The sequence below is a fragment of the Coenobita brevimanus genome, unplaced genomic scaffold, assembly GCF_032717465.1.
Source record: "Coenobita brevimanus isolate Jiangsu-jjx unplaced genomic scaffold, ASM3271746v2 jjx.HiC_scaffold_377, whole genome shotgun sequence".
In the NCBI taxonomy this organism is placed as follows: Eukaryota; Metazoa; Arthropoda; class Malacostraca; order Decapoda; family Coenobitidae; genus Coenobita; species Coenobita brevimanus.
The window spans coordinates 20,465-38,213 of NW_027644778.1; the positions used below are offsets into that span (position 1 = coordinate 20,465).

Sequence of the window (17,749 nt, forward strand, 5' to 3'; positions counted from 1 at the left end):
TCTCCTGTCACTCTAGTCCCTAAGCCAGGTGGGTCACAGCGGCTTTGCATTGACTACAGACGTGTTAATCAGATAACCAAAACAGACACTTACCCTCTCCCTCGTGTGGAAGATTGCATAGACAAGATCGGAAAGGCTAGGTACATAAGTAAGTTTGATTTGTTAAAGGGATACTGGCAAGTACCTATGACTGAACGTGCTGGGGGATCTCCTGTTTTGTAACACTAGGAAAGGCTTTTGCATGTTCTGTAATGCCGTATGGTATGAAGAATGCACCAGCCACATTTCAGAAGCTCATGAATGTTGTAACAGAGGTTTTGGCAGGGTGTGTTGTTTATATTGATGATGTATTAATCTTCAGTGACAACTGGAAAGATCACCTATGCCATGTCAGTAAATTTCTTGACCGTTTAGTTCATGCTAATCTTGTAGCTAATTTATCAAAGTGTGAGTTTGGTCAAGCTAAAGTTCAGTACCTTGGGTATGTAATTGGTGATGGACATGTTGCACCACCAGCAGCTAAGGTTCAGGTTATAAGTGATCTTCCCAGACCTAAAAGTAGGAAAGAGCTACAAAGATTTTTGGGAATGGTAGGTTATTACAGGAGATTTGTTCTTAACTTTTCTATTCTTGTATCACCACTTACAGACCTACTGAAAAAGGGAGTTAAATTTGTCTGGACCGATAACTGTGAATCCTCTTTCAACAAACTTAAAGCTATCCTATTAAGTCAGCCAGTGCTCGCTACTCCAAATTTTGCTAAGCCTTTTAAGATGGCTGTTGATGCAAGTGATACAGGAGCTGGGGCTGTTTTGCTGCAAGAGGATGATCAGGGTATTGAACATCCTGTATCTTATTACAGTAAGAAGTTCACTCCAACTCAAAAGAACTACTCAACTATTGAGAAAGAGCTTTTGGCCTTGATTTTGGGTTTACAGCATTTTTCATTTTATTTGTGTTCTGGTTTTGACCCCATAGTCATTTATACCGATCATAACCCACTGAAATTCCTTGGTAAGTTTAAAGATAAAAATCAGAGTTTGACAAGATGGAGTCTACTTCTTCAGGAGTATTCATTAGACATACAACATGTCAAGGGGAAAGAAAATGTTATTGCAGATTGCTTATCTAGACTTTAGACAGATTGTTTTAGAGTAATAAGAAATTTCCTTTGTAAATTTCTTTTTCTTTGTGAGGAGGTGTTACATAGCCTATGATTTCATCATCCTTTGTGTAATTTTAACGCACAGTATGCTGCATGTTTGATCACGAGCGTGTTCTGCCTCAGTTCCCCTCCTTCTACCGTTATAGTAGAGTAAGTCGTTCTTTCTGTTGTTCAGAGCGGGATTGTCAACTCTTTGTCCCCATGGCTTCATTTGTGCGTCCTTCTTACAAGTTGTATCAAGCTCTGCTGGCCCCTATATAATGAGCTCAGTCTCTGCATCATTGCCACTTAGATCTACTCCTCATTTTGTTCACATCTCTGTCCTCCCCTGTACCGTTATTATTATTGTGAGTGCTCCGGAAGTCTCCAACCATCTAGCAGCTGTGTAATATTGAGTATAACTGTTATTGCATTTTTTCCTTGTACTGCATAGCATAAGGTGTTGATTTGCAGGCCTAGTGAGTTTTTTTTGTAATTTATGTAGGATTCATTTTGTCAGCCAGTTTTAATATTATTTTGTATCTGTAATAATTTATCTTGCATTAACTGAGCATTACCCAGTGTATTTTCATTTTATCAAGGCTGACTAAGGTAAATTTACTCTTGCTAATTTCGTGTTAATAGAGGCTATTGCAGTTAAGCATATATTTAACCTGTTTTTTGCAATTACATTATCCTTATGAGTCCTGAATGTTTTGTTGTTAGTTTGAGCATTAAACTTTAACTTGTAATTTTACCTAACTCTTTTGTTTTGAACCTGGAACTTTACGGGGCAGTAGTGATTTTTAGTATTCTCACTTAAAGTGTACATTATCTTTCTCTGTTCCGTAACAATATATATATATATATATATATATATATATATAGAGAGAGAGAGAGAGAGAGAGAGAGGAAATATGAAGAGAGAAGAGAGGAAGGGAAAGGAGAATCTTTGGTTGATCGTTTGCATAAGAATGAAGAATTTGTGAGGATGGGGAAGCTGAGAGAGAGAGAGAGAGAGAGAGAGAGAGAGACAGACAGACAGACAGACAGACAGACAGAAGTTGTAATGACAATAAAACGAGACGAGAGGACAGAGAGATAAATAAAATGAGGGAAGAAAAGGACAGCCGAGGAGGCCCCCCCCCCACAAAAAAAAAAGAGAGAAAAAAAAAGAGACGAGAGAAAGAGAGCAGTAGAGGGAAAGATATGACCGTGACCGCGTTCAACTAAGCCCAACTGCTCCCCCTGACCCTGACCCTGACCCCTGTTGACCTTTGACCTTCAGCACTGGCACACATTTCTCTTGGCACGTTACTGAGAGAGAGAGAGAGAGAGAGAGAGAGAGAGAGAGAGAGAGAGATGGAGGGGAAGAGAATGAGAAGGTGGAAAAAGTATGAGAAAATTTGTGTAAGAAAGAAAATAGCTGCTTATCAGACAGGACGCATTTAAGAACAAAAAAAAAGTACAAAATGCTCACCTCCCCCCGTCTCTCTCTCTCTCTCTCTCTCTCTCTCTCTCTCTCTCTCTCTCTCTCTCTCTCTCTCTCTCTCACACACACACACACACACACACACACACACACGTCTTTAGGCCAATTTAGGCTATTTTGATAATGTTAAAATTCCGAAGCGAGAGAGAAATGGTATGGCCGTGTGCAATGTGGCAGTACTGAGGCGAAGTAAAGCAGATGGAATTACTGTTGTTTCCTTACGATTAATACAGACAAGAATCACATCGTAAGTTGATTTCTTAAGTGATCATAAGCTTGTTTGTGAATAAATTGCAAGAACTGGATAGATAGAACGACAGACAGATAGATATAGACAGAGGGATACAGATAAATAGATGGACAGATAGACAAAGAGATTAACAGATGGAGATATACTTTTTTTTTGTAACTAATGAAATGGAAATGTCTGCAAATTTCTTTTTTAATCCATCACATTTTTCTTAAGTACCGGTAGCTCTATGCCTGTTTCCAAATCTCATGTTAAGGTTCCAATTCACAGAGCTATCCCTCCCAGACCAGCCACTCCTTAATGATTAATCCACTCGACCCTAAAATTACTGGGCGCAAGATCAGCTCAAGACAGAATTAAGACGCTCTGTATCTCACGTCTTCTCACAGTTCTTGAATTCTTTTCCGAACAGTATTGTGTATGTAAGTTATTTTTTTTATTTTCTTATTTTCTTATACCAATCTTACTCGCATTTCGTTAACTATTTCTTCTCCTTTTCTTTAATCCATCTTATTCATTAACTATATTTTTTCTTTTTTTTTTTACTCCATCTTATTCCCACTTCCTTAACTAATTGTAAGTTTCTCTTGTCTTTTTTCATCTATCTTACTCGTATTTCGCTAACTGTCCTTTTTTTTCTTTTTCTTTAATCCATCTTACTCGCATTTCGTTAACTATATGGAAGTTTTTTTTTTTTTTTTTTACCATTTTTAGTCGAACTTCGTTAACTATATTTTTTATTTGATGTTCTTTAATCCATCTTACTCCCATTTCGTTAACTATATAAGTTGTTCTAGTCTTTTTTCTTTTTTTATCCACCTTATTCCCATTTCGTTAAATATACCGGTATGTATTTTTTTTTTCTTCTTTTTTTACCATCTTACTCGCATTTCCTTAACTCCTTCAGTCCGGTGAAATCATTTATTGGGATTTTTTTCTTTTTGCTGCCTCCAGACGACGACAGATTTTTTTTTTTTTTTTTTTAAGATTACCATATTACTGATGAGGTTGAGGAGGGTGACATCTAACCCCTCCAGTCTGAACTCTCTCGTAAGCTTCATAAAATCATCTGGTATCAGCAAAAATAAAAATAAATTATGTTCTCTGGTTGAAGGATGAACCCTCTCTCTCTCTCTCTCTCTCTCTCTCTCTCTCATCCAGTCACGTCTTCAGTCACCTTCTGGTTCTAAAAAGTGCATAAAATTTTCATATTACTTGGAGAGAATGTAAAACGCGTCAGCTGACTGAAGAGGTTAAAATGAGAGAGAGAGAGAGAGAGAGAGAGAGAGAGAGAGAGAGAGAGAGAGAGAAACTTACAAGAATCGAATTGGGCAGTAAAAGATGAGAGAGTTTGTGTTTACTGTTGATTGTAATAAGAACATATGTGTGTGTGGGGGGGGGGTCTATGTGAACCGGGTGGGATACAGACTGACACATTTCCATCTCCCGCTGTCCATCCTCCTCCTTTCGTGAGACAGTGAGAGAGTTGAAAGACATTTGTATATTTGCTGTAAAGGATTAATTCACTTCAACTCTTCTTAACATCGTCATTATTCACTGCAGTTCTTAAAATCTTCTTACGCTGACTGCCAAAATTTTATCTTTCCCGTAATTCCTTAGTCGTCCCTCAAGGATTGTTCAGTTATCTTAGTTCCCCTTCCTCCCTGTGTGCTTCTTCCACCCTCTCCATCCTCACTCGTCTAGTTGCATATCCTTCTCTCTCTCTCTCTCTCTCTCTCTCTCTCTCTCTCTCTCTCTCTCTCTCCTTTATTATCCCTTTACTCACCTCACTATCCTCCCTCCCTTGCTCACATCATCATCATCATCATCATCATCACCATCATCTCCATTCCATCTCTTTCTCCTACACCTACATACCTACATCCTTCCCCTCACACGTCCCTCTCCTTCCTCTCCCCTTTGTTTCCATTATTTTCATTTCTTTCTTTTTTCACTAGCCTTGCATTTCCTTTTATTATATATTTCTTTCAGTGTCATCTATGTCTTTCATATAGTCGCTCTCTCTAGCTCCTCTCTTTTTGCTCTCTTTCTCTTTATTGCTCTCCTTCTCTTACTCCTTAGTCTTTTCCTCCCATTCTCTTTGATTTCCTTCCAATCTGTTTAGTTAATAGCCCCCATCCCCCCACCCTCTCTCCCTCTTCCTTCCACACTGTTTAGTTAATAGCCTCTCTCTCTCTCTCTCTCTCTCTCTCTCTTCCATCCATTCTCGTTTACTTCGGTCCACACCCTCTCTCTCTCTCTCTCTCTCTCTCTCTCTCTCTCTCTCTCTCTCTCTCTTCCATACATTCTCGTTTACTTCCGTCCACACCGTTTCTCTAATACTCCCTTGTTTCCACTTATAGATCGGAAACCTGGTTTTAACGAAGCCTAAAGAACGTAAACTTAAGGAACGCCCAGGAAGGAAAGGAAAAGAAAGGAAAGAATGAAAGGAGGGGAAAGGAAAGGAATGGAAAGGAAAGGAAACGAAAGGAAAGGAAGGGAAGGAAAGGGAAGGGAAGGAAAAGGAAAGGAAAGGAAGGGAAGGGAAGGGATGGGAAGGACAGGAAGGAAAGGAAAGGAAAGGAAAGGATTATGTTTATTAAATAAAACAAACGCAAGAAGCTAATATCACGATAATCAAGGAAACAGGAATGGATATAAGGAGGTGAGGTCTTTCGATAAACAGATAACAGATGGCAGAACAGATAACAGATGGCAGAACAGATAACAGATGGTAGAACAGATAACAGATGGACACGCAAGATACTGACTGGCAATCCAGAGATGGAGTAAATGAAAGAGGCTGACAGTGAGCAAGATGGAAACAATAAATTCGACAGAGAGAAACTCGCAGATAAGATAAGTCTGTGTGAAGGAGGTAACAATCGCCAGGTAAACGTGGAGAACGATGGGAGAGAGGGGAGAGGGGAGTACTTTTTGCAGAACAGATAACTAATGAACAACCAGGGAACTTGAGTAGCAAAGTAGTGATGGAGAGAAGGGTAGTGGGAGATAGTAAATGAGATGGAGACAGGAAATTCACAGAGAGGCTGGGTTTGGGTGAGAGTGGAGGAAGGCGGAAGAGGAAGAAAAGGAAGTAACAAAGAACAAGATGGAGAAAAAAGTTTGCAAAAAGGGTGGACAGTGGTGGAACAAAACAGCCAAAGAGTTTTTAGTGAGGAATGATGAGAGAGACCTTCATCTTTCAGTGGTTTGTTTCAGGGTGTTAATAAGGATTCAGACGTAAGTTCCTTCGTTAATATAATACTAATAATGACCGTACCTGTGTCACCTGGATGCAATTCAACCCCCGTGAAGCCCGTGGTCATTTTATATTTTTTCTTACCTTCAGATTTTTTTTTTTACATAACCTAGGAAAGAGCTAGTTTTCATGGTATTAGTGAAAGCTATATGTAAAACCTCTCCAGCTCCAAAAATCTCTCCTAGTGTGTATGCATAAAATCGTCGAGGAAGCAACATTATAACAGAAAATACGACACCGGACTGAAGGGTTTAATCTCCCTGGTTAGTAGTAAAGAAATCTGCTTAGAATATTCGTCAATGTTCTGAGTACTTTTTGCAATTTCATCATACTGGAAAATGCAAAGCTATTTAGGGATATTCATATTATCAAAGTGGTCTATGTAATAAGTTTTGGTCTCCCATAAAATTCAGTCTCTCCCATAAAAGTTCATTCACCCCATAGAGCTAACTCACACACCCTCTCTCACTCTTTCATAAAACTAGCTCTTCCTCTCTCGTAAAACAGTCTCTCTCTCTCTCTCTCTCTCTCTCTCTCTCTCTCTCTCTACACACACACACACACACACACACACACACACACACACACACACACAATTTACCCCATTTCTCCAACAAACTCCTCGCCACATGGCTAAGCGACATATCATAAATTTAGAGCGTATTCCATCATCTCACCCCCATCTCTTTCCTTCTCCCCACCCTTTCCCCCCTTCTCTCTCTCTCTCCCAACAGGTTCCTGGCCATCTGGTTCCCCCTGAAGCTGCAAATCACCAGTTCCAGAGCGCGTGCCATCATCGTCATCATCTGGATAATCGCCATCACCTCCGCAGTGCCCTACTATGTGTATTTCGAGACCCAGGTGTTCTACCCAAAGGTGCCGGACCTGCTCCTCTGTGTCGAGGTAGGCAGATGGATGGAAATGGATGGATGGACATGGATGGATGGATGGATGGACGGACATGAATGGGTGGATGGATCGATAGTCGGACATGGATGGGTGGATGGATCAATGGTTGGACATGGATGGGTGGATGGATCAATGGTTGGACATGGATGGGTGGATGGATCGATGGTTGGACATGGATGGGTGGATCGATCGATAGTTTACACACTCTTACATATTATATGTATTGTACCGATAGATAGACAAATTTGGAAAGAAGGCAAACCATATTAAAAATGGGACCAAGTTAGTTCCACACTTTCCTACAAAGGTCGCAGCTAAAACTGACGGCACAATTAACTTGTCTCAATACTTAATCTGTCCGTACGTTACACAGAAAGAGAAGATCAACAGAGATAAAACAGAAAGACAGATACACCCACAAAATGAAAGAAAAAGTTAAATATTACACAAAGACCAATACAGAGACAAACAGACACACAAACGCAAAGGCAATTAATTTCCCACATTCAGGCCCACCGTCTCTCGCAGCAGCTGAAACAGGAAACAAGGGGAAACAGGATTCTCAATATACGTTTCCCGATACACAATTTGTCCGACTGTTATCGGGAAGGACAAGTGTTCGAATCCAATCACCTCCTCTGCCACCATCGCCATCCCCTCTTTTGTTTACCTTAACTTGGCGTCTCCATCAACCCATCGATAGTGTCCTCTCTTCTGTTTCTCTGTCTCCGTCTTTCTCGCTTTATGTCCCTCCCTCTCTCTCTCTCAATCCGAGTCTTCAGTTTCTCACGACTCCCTCGCTTCTTCCCATCTCCTTTGCTCTCCTTTCTCTCTCCTAACTCGCCACATATTCTCTTTCAAGCTTTCTTCCTTTACAGTTCTCTTTTCTCGTCTTTTGTGTCTTTGTCTTTTTATTTTGTGCTGCTCCCTCTTCTCTTTCCTCGTGGAGCAACCCATTAATAGTGTCTTCTCTTCTGTTTCTCTGTCTCTCTCTTTCTCGCTTTGTCCCTCCCTCTCTCTCTCTCTCTCTCTCTCTCTCTCTTTATCTATCTATATATCTATCTTTCAATATATCTCTGTCTGTCTATCTATTTATCTATCTATCTATCTATCTAACTCTGTGTCTTCAGTTTCTCACGACTCCCTCGTTTCTTCCCCTCTCTTTTGCTCTCCTTTCTCTCTTCTATATTCCCACCTATTCTCTCTCAAGCATTCTTCCTTTACAGTTCTCTTTTTTCGTCTTTTGTGTCTTTCTTTTTTCTTTTGTGCTTCTTTCTCTCTCTTTCCATGTAGAGTTTTCTTTTCTCATATTCTTTTAAGTCCATCTTCTTAACTCTTCTTTCTTTCTCTCGATTTTCTCCCCCCCCTGTCTCTCTCTCTCTGTTTCTTTATCCACTCTCATTTCCTTTCATTCACATTCTCCAACTTCTCTCTTCCTCTAACTCCATTCTCAGTTTTCTTCTATCCTTTCCCCAGACTGCTACCCTTTCCATTTTTGTTTGATCTCTTGACATCCCTTCTCTTTCCTTCCTTTATTCTTCTTAGCTTTCCCATTATTCTACTGCTCTTCTTCATCTTTCTTGCCAATATCTTTCTCCCTACGTCCCGGTATACATATTCCTCTCCCTCTTATCTCATTCTTACCTCTCCTTCTCAGCCTCCTGCTCTAACCTTCCGTTTTTTGCAGTCATCCTCCTTCCTGTTCTCCAGTTTCTCTCCCCGTCTCCTTCGATTTTTTTATTCTCTCCCTCCCAATTCTCTCTCTCTCTCTCTCTCTGAATCCTCCCCTCAATCTTCCTCCTTTGCCTCCATCTCCGTTTCCCTCCTTTGCCTTTACTTTCTCACTTCCAATTCCTCTGCCCATATTCCTCTCAATTTACACTCTCGTCATCTCACTCCCTTCCTCGCTACCATTCACATCCTCCTCTTCTCCCTCCCCTTTCTCATCCTTTTGTCCTGATCCGATCCTTCTCTCATTATTATGAAATTCTTATTTACAATCTTCTTTACTAACAAACTTAACAACCACAAATGAAAGTAAAATCATTTCACACAACTATTACACGAATCGCATCGGCATTTCTTTTCTTCTGTTTTCCATTCAGTATATATTTATTAAAAGCTTAAATTATGACACTGAGTCAGAACTGAAACAACCATACCCATAAATTTACGTCGAAATGACTTAAACCGCATTTTATTATAGCGGAATGTAATTAACTTTATTATAAATGGCATAACCTCTTATCAGAGCTACTAGATACCATTTCGTCTGTAATCATACGACAAATAACCCATATCGTTGAATAATTACCTAAAATGAGATTATTACCGGCTTATTACGAATTAGTTTACAAGGTGGTAATTTGACGATCTTGGTGGAAAAAAAGATGCGATTTGGGGTCTGTATTTAATCCACTGACATGAGGAGTCGCTTCGTGGCTGAGTACAACTGTGTAGTGAGTGAAAGAAATGCAAGTGGCAGACAGCAAAGGTCATACGGCACTATACCTCAGGCTGAAGAGATCAAGTGAAGATGGACAGATCCGTACGCAGGATTTGTTGGGAGGGGAACGTGAGCAGCGATCTGGGGCTTTCTTATGCCTATGGATTCATTACCTTGAAAGGAAGGACATAGGCAATTATAACTCTTTAAAGAAGGTATATATATAAATGTACATGCTGAGGGTAGCGGATTCTTACGTCAAAACCAAAATTGCGGGAAATATAATTTGGTATAATACTGTACAATGAACAACATCTGTTTACTTGTGGCTTCTAGTGTAAGTTTCACAGTACAGCAGCAGGAAATGTCATGCAAGGGAGATATAATGATAAAAAAAAAAAAAAGCATGCGCCATCTTCAAGTGTTTTAAATGATATAAATGGAAGAATTATATGTGTGGTGTTTACTGTGATGAGAATTAAGTTTAGGCCAGAGAATAAGCATTAAAGCATATATGTATTTTTTTCGAAGACAATTTATTTTTGTCTTAAGTCACGCCCTACGCGGTGACACGTCTGTAACACATCGAAGAGGAGAATAATTAGGTGACCTGGAAGTGCGATGGTTATAAACTTAACGATACCGGTATATATTTATTCATAATTATTATTATGATTATTATTATTGTTATTATTATTATTATTATTATTATTATTATTATTATTATTATATTTTATTATTACTATTATTATTATTATTATTATTATTATTATTACTAAAGGCCATATCTAACCTACCTAGCTCTGTGAATCTCTCCCTAAATAAACAAACAAATAAATAAAACTGTCTAGATGTAGCAAAAAGAAAATAGAACACGATCCTAGTGAGTAAGTTTAAGACATGGATTTTAAAATGGAGGTGAGGTGGAGGAAAAGGAAGCGATTGGTTTCCTGTGAGAATTATGGAGAAAGTTTGGCTGCCTCTGTGCCATATTATCTCTAATTTTTAAAGATGTGTTTAAACTCTCTCTCTCTCTCTCTCTCTCTCTCTCTCTCTCTCCTCAAGGCTGGCCAATCAGACACGCAGGCAAAAGCGCTCGTAATTAATCAGTTTCTCTCTCTCTCTCTCTCTCTCTCTCTCTCTCTCTCTCTCTCTCTCTCTCTCTCTCTCTCTCTAAGGTTGGCCAAGCAGAGAAGGAGAGCGCTAGTGATTAATGATAATACATTCTCTCTCTCTCTCTCTCTCTCTCTCTCTCTCTCTCTCTCTCATCCCTAATAATATTCCCCCTTCCTCTCTCTCCTGCTCAGGGTTGGCCAAGCAGACAAGCAGAGCGCCTATACTTCCTGATCGCACACTTGCTGCTCTGCTACCTGCTGCCTCTCACCCTCATCTCCTTCTGCTACGTCATGATCTGGATTAAGGTGAGCAGAGTTAGGGAGGTAGATTATGGTGAGCAGAGCTAGGGAGGTGGATTAGGGTGAGCAGAGCTAGGGAGGTGGATTAGGGTGAGCAGAGTTAGGGAGGTGGATTAGGGTGAGCAGAGTTAGGGAGGTGGATTAGGGTAAGCAGAGTTAGGGAGGTGGATTATGGTGAGCAGAGTTAGGGAGGTAGATTATGGTGAGCAGAGCTAGGGAGGTGGATTAGGGTAAGCAGAGTTGGGGAGGTGGATTATGGTGAGCAGAGCTAGGGAGGTGGATTAGGGTAAGCAGAGTTAGGGAGGTGGATTAGGGTGAGCTGAGTTAGGGAGGTGGATTAGGGTAAGCAGAGTTAGGGAGGTGGATTATGGTGAGCAGAGCTAGGGAGGTGGATTATGGTGAGCAGAGCTAGGGAGGTGGATTACGGTTAGCAGAGTTAGGGAGGTGGATTATGGTGAGCTGAATAAGGGTGGTGGATTAGGGTGAACAGAGTTAGGGAGGTGGATTAGGGTGAGCAGAGCTAGGGAGGTGGATTAGGGTTAGCAGAGTTAGGGAGGTGGATTATGGTGAGCTGAATAAGGGTGGTGGATTAGGGTGAACAGAGTTAGGGAGGTGGATTAGGGTGAGCAGAGTCGGGGGAGGGGTGGATTAAGAACAGCAGAATTAAGGAGGTGGATTTAAATGCGCTGGATTAGGTTGGATTAGGGTATACAGGATTAGTTTAAGGTGGATTAAGATCGCCAGAATTAGGACAGGTAGAGTGGTAGCTACAGTAATCGAGATGAAGAGAATTAAGGTGTATTATGATTGAAGAAAAACATTATTACGCAGACTACACAAAACTAACCAATTTTTCATGAAAATCAGTCAGTTTATTAATTAACTCGGGCATTTACCTGTGCATTACGGTACCTTGACGTATTACTCATTCATGTATTTAGAAAGCCAGACATATTTTATCATCAGCTAGTTCACGATTTTTCCACTCATATTTATTATTTTATTTATTAATTGTAACTCTTTTTTTTGCCGTTTTTTGCTAGTATCTTTCTTTACGCACGGGAACTACTTTTTCATTCACAAATATATATAAAAACACTAACTATATACATTTACTTCTCGCACACAGGTAAGCGTGGCATTATCCAAGTGACATTATCCAAATATCATTCATTATCCCATAAATCATTTATCTATTTATCTACTTATGTATCTATTAACGTTTCTGTGAGAGGTAACGCGCCTATATTATGTTTATCTCATACCGTAACTTATTAATCTCTTTATCTCTCTGTTTACATCTGTATCTATTTCTCCTTATCCACCGGTATCAATTTATCTCTATTACATCTCTCAATCTATTATTTACCTCCTTATCGATATACAACTCTTTATTTATCTATTCATCAGTCTTTATCTATCTATCAACCTCTTTATCTACCTATTTAAGTATCTATTTAACCTTTCTGACACAGGTAGCGCGACGGGCCATCCCAGGTGATACTAGGGACGCGGCCATTCACGAGATGCAACAGAGAAGCAAGGTCAAGGTGGTGAAGATGCTGGTGGTGGTGGTGATCATCTTTATGCTGTCTTGGCTGCCTCTTTACGTCATCTTCACCAGGATCAAGGTAAGGGAAGGTGATAGAGGGGAGGTGATGGAGGGAAGGTGAGGAGATTGAAGGGAGAAATAAAAAAAGAAGAGGTGGAGAAGGATGGAAAGGGAAATCAGTGAAAAGAGAGAGAGAGAGAGAGAGAGAGAGAGATGAAAAGAATATAGATAGAAGGAAAGTAAAGAGATAGAAGGAAAGCAATGGAAGGCGAAAGAACAAGAGTAAAAGAAAAAAGGATATACTTTACATACAGATGAGAGATGAGGAAGCGACTTATGAAAGAAAACAAGCCACAAATCTGAGCAAACGCTGGAAAAAAGGGAAAGGAAAATGAGGCAATAATCTTCAAGCTTTGGTGGGTTGCTTAAAGGGGAAGAAATTCATGAGGTATTAACTGGAATTTAATGTAAGTCCAAAGCTATTCTGCAATCTTTATGCAAAAGTGAATTTTTCTTAACTAAAATCGTCTGACTTAACTTGAAATAAAATACGAAGTTCCTAATTTTCATTCAGAACGCTTCAAAAATTTTATCCTGACCGCAGCAGTGAGTTTCTCTAAGCTGAATAATAGTCTGATCTATGCCGGAATACTACGAAAGTTTGTATAATGTGACCCAAAAGGATTCAAGAAACAGAAGGGGTAATTTGATACGGTTTTCTCATAATTGTGCACAACGCCTGACTTCAGCCGGAATATTACACAAATTCCGCACATCGCAAGCAAAGTGTTAGAGAAAAAGAGAGACTGGGAGAAGGCAAAGACGGTGAATAGAACGAACGGATGAGAGAGAGAGAGAGAGAGAGAGAGAGAGAGATGATTAATTGGTTAGAAAATGGAACCTGTAAAACTAAGAGGACTGGAAAAACAAAATCACGGTAATTATCTTTCTTGACACGATACTTTTGAACCAGTTTTGCAAATCCTTTCTCGTGCGCGACTAGTGATCCAATTTATCTTTCCTTGGCTCATTATACTAATCTCTCTCTTTCTCTCTCTCTCTCTCTCTCTCTCAAGGCTCTTCCGTGTGTGCAGATCAAAAAATACTCTCGGATTCCGCTTCGCTCTCAGGATGTGGGACAGGCGAGAAATTAATGTAGAGGTTCACTGAAGTCTTCCACATAGTGTTCAGTATTTTTTTTTTTTTTTTTTTTTTTTTTTGGGGGGGGGGGAAGTTAGATAAAAGAAAAGAAAATTAAAAGCAGATCATACACATACATGAACAGTTCTCAGAATGTATCGACTCTGGCTCTTTTCTTCTTGCTGATTACATGCGACCAGACTTTGTTAGTGCAGGCCGAGCAAAAATTCCATAGTCTGCAACACCTAGTAAATGTGTTCTGCTTTATAATTTGAACCATTTAACTGTACACATAATTGTAGGAACGTATTTTATAATCTGTGATGAATAAAATACCTATGTAGCTGATTACCGAAAATATCTATGTAAGTGAGGTGAGGGTGGGGAGGGAACCCAAGGATGAGGTGGAGAGACAGCATGGAGAGAGAAATAAATGAGGATGGTTTGAGTTGTGAGGGAGAGGAGCCTTGTGGGAGGAGAGAGCGACATGGAGGTATTTCTTCATGACCACCTCCAGGATTAAAGTGTCTGGCTAAAAAAAAAAAAAAAAAAAAAAAAAGAGAGAGAGAGAGAGAGAGAGAGAATGTTAGGTGCGGTGTGGGTGTGGGCACAGACAGTTTTGGTTCTATGTGCGTGCGAGTAAAATGTTAGTGAAATATAAGCCAAGGACAAACTTCTTTGACTCTAACCCACAAAGGTCTCCAGTTTAATGCTACTTTTATACATTCATTTATCCACAGTACCAAACACTTCCTACCATTACTCATTTAACTCCTACTTGTTGCTTTACTGACTCTGCCTTCTGTCTATCCTATTTTATGATCTATCCCTTCATTCTCTCATTTCCAATTAGTTTCTACCACTTTAATTTAGGGCACATTCGTCTCTCTTCACCTCTTCCTTTAATCTCTCATTGTAAGTGTGCTGAGAGTCAAGGGTCACAACAACACCAACACCAAGGCATTCTGTGTTGTAAAAAGTGTGTGTGTGTGTGTGTGTGTGTGTGTGTGTGTGTGTGTGTGTGTGTGTGTACTCCCAATCGCTTCTTACCACCGTTCGATTAAGGCTTTCTTTTTCTTTTACTTTTTTTTTTTTTTTTTTTACCAACTCCTTTTCCTTCTGTCTCTCTCTTTATGATGTTTCCTTTCCTTCCCTCATTTCCTATCGCTTTCCACCACTTTTGTTTAGAGTCTTTTTGTCACTCTTCAACTCTCCCTTCTTTCTCTTCCTTTTCACTCATCTTCCCCTCCTCTCACTTCCTATCTCTTTCAACTAGTTTCTTCTAAGGCCTACTTAGCTGTTTTTAACTATCCCTTCTATCTCTCCCTCTTCATTACCTCTTCCATCCCTCCTTCATAATCACCATCTTTCCTATCTATCTCGATTACGACCAACTCCCTCTTTAATTTGACCTCTCGGATTCACGGGACGACAACAAGAAAAGTATGTACAGTCCCGCAACGCCTTTCCCACGATGAAAATTTATCTGCTATATTCTGCTATTTCGTTTCTTACTTGTTCTATCTGCTATCTATTTCCTCTTCAGTCTCGCCACTTTTTTTTTTTTTAATAATATTCTTTCACTAGCATTTCTGCGTTCTTTCTTACACACTTTTTCTTTTCTCATAATGTTTTTTCATACACCAACCTTTTTTCCCCTCACGATGTCCTTTTTGTTTTCACCATGTTCCTTTCTAAACTGTCAACATTCTTATATCATTATCGATTCTTACATCATGCTTTTTTTTATATTTCACTGTGTTTTGTCTTCTTGTCTCACCAAACTTTCTTCAGTCTCACCAAATTCCTTCTTACATTTCGTTCTACATCCTTTTTCACCAAGTTCTCACAGTCTTCTTGCATTCCCCTGACAGCTTGGTGACGAGTTGGGTGAGCAGGAGGGGCCGTGCTGGCGATCGTGGCTCCTATGGCCCAGTGGCTCGGCTCCTCCAACTCCTGCATCAACCCCATCCTGTACGCCTTTTTCAACAAGAAGTATCGCAATGGATTCCTGGCCATCGTCAAGAGTCGCTCCTGCTGTGGCTCCCTCCGCTACGACACCTACTCCTACTCCACCACCCGCAGGTCCTACTACCCTCCAACCGCTCCACCGTCAGGTCAGAGGCAGGAGGGGCTGCAGTGGATCCAGTGCGACGACACAAGACTCCTGCAGCTGGGAATATTTACACTCTTGAAGAAAGGGCCAACACAAGAACAAGGTACCATCACCATCACGCTACCAGGATCAGAAGCACCTTAGCCAATGGTCTCTCCCCGGCCCTCCATCTAGCCGATCTTGCCCATGACTCAAGCGCAGACCAGAAGCTACCTACATCCATTCTGGGTGGCATCAATGTCGTTGAGGTGGATGACCATAACGGATACATAGAAACCGACCGATCTTTCAATAATGGCAAGCTGGACGCGGCGGACTAAGAGACGAGTCACCGGTGAAGCTGTAGCATTGTCTTATCTTTCCCAAGGGTTGGAACACTTCGCATCTTTCTAAACCTAAAATCCTGAAAAACTTTCTGGGCTCTGTGTCCCAGCCAGGAGGAGCTATGAGGTTCTACTGGCAATATTCAGAGGACACCTGGGGGTGTTAAAGGGGGAGACACGTGGAATGTTGTTATGATTAAGTTTCATTCATCCATGCCTCACCCTCAGTGCTCGCCCTCTTGTCATCATCACAGATCTCCAACACCAGACCAAGATTATACTACCACGGTCGTAAATCCAAGTAATGACTTCATACAAAATCACCCAATGGTGGGAACGATTCTTAGTTGATGGATCAATAACTCTACATATATACAACAAAAAGGATGACAGTAACCTAACACAATAAAACAAATTTACTAATATAGATCAATATTCAGTTTCTAATCAGTATTACCCACACACTATAGAGAGATCCTTCTAATACACTGTTGCACTAGCGGTGTGTGTGTGTGTGTGTGTGTGTGTGTGTGTGTGTGTGTATTTTGGGCAGCCGAAACTACACATTCAAATCGCACCAAAATTGGCTCAAAAATCGCAAAAAAATCGCTGATGTGAAAAAACTTGGTCCCATCACGATTGAAAAACTTTTACTATAATTAATGAACGATCACATTTTGACCAAAAAACGCTGCTCTCGAAGCCTGGCATAGGATCTCCGTAGAATTTTTTGCCCAGAGATAGAACTAAAATAAACTGTAGCAGTAGCCGTGTGTCTGTGTGTGTACTTCGGACTTGCGTTCGGACAACTTGGGTTCCATTCCCGAAGCTGCAAATAACACGATCAATTGGTTAGCTGCAAAAAATCCAAGTGACAACGTTACACTAGAACAGCACATAAACGCGAGAGCCATCCGCAGGAGCAAGTGCGAGGGGCCCGAAGGGCCCACGAGCACTTGTTGGTAAGTATAAAACGAAAATCACATAAAGCTCTTTAGGTAGTATAACTCGAAGTACTTATAGTTCTTGAAAATCGAATCCATACCTAAAGCAATATGTTTTGGGGGACATAACCACAGTACAAGTTAGGTTGATACATATCAATAGTTCTTAGTTATTTGTAAATCGGAATAATAATGCATGTCAATATAACATTCAACTGTCTACAACCCAAGTGAAATGTAACAGTGGCATGCTTATTACCACCATTCATATCAGACTCTACAGGTAATACTGTAGGCTACACAACACAATAAACCATTGTCAATCATCTGAGAAGCCAGTAATACATGTATCTCACGTACTCGAAAATGAATCTGTCCCTCACGTACAATCTACCTAACAGGTATCTATGTAGCCTATTTACAGCAGGACACCTAATCCTGGGAGTACTGCCTGCGACAAGAACTTAAGTCTATCTATGATATTGTTCCCACACTCTGTCTAGGTAATCCTCTTGAACAAAGTTTTATTATATATATATATATATATATATATATATATATCATCTGCAATATAGAAAATAATTTGCTAAAGATGAAGTGCTAAAGGGCCTGCTAAGCTCAAGACAATAATTAGTGTCACAGAGTATTGATGAACTGGGTGTGGATCCCCTTTTGCCATATTAACGATGTTTTTATGTCCATTTATTTCTATTTAGCAACATTATTAACCAGGATTTTACCAATGTTTAGCAATAT

At 40.2% G+C, this 17,749-nt stretch overlaps 1 pseudogene; it reads left to right on the forward strand.

The window, feature by feature from the left end:
• The first annotated feature begins 1,425 nt into the window (after positions 1–1,425).
• Positions 1,426–16,046, forward strand: LOC145390262 (neuropeptide SIFamide receptor-like; annotated as a pseudogene).
• Positions 16,047–17,749: the final 1,703 nt, after the last annotated feature.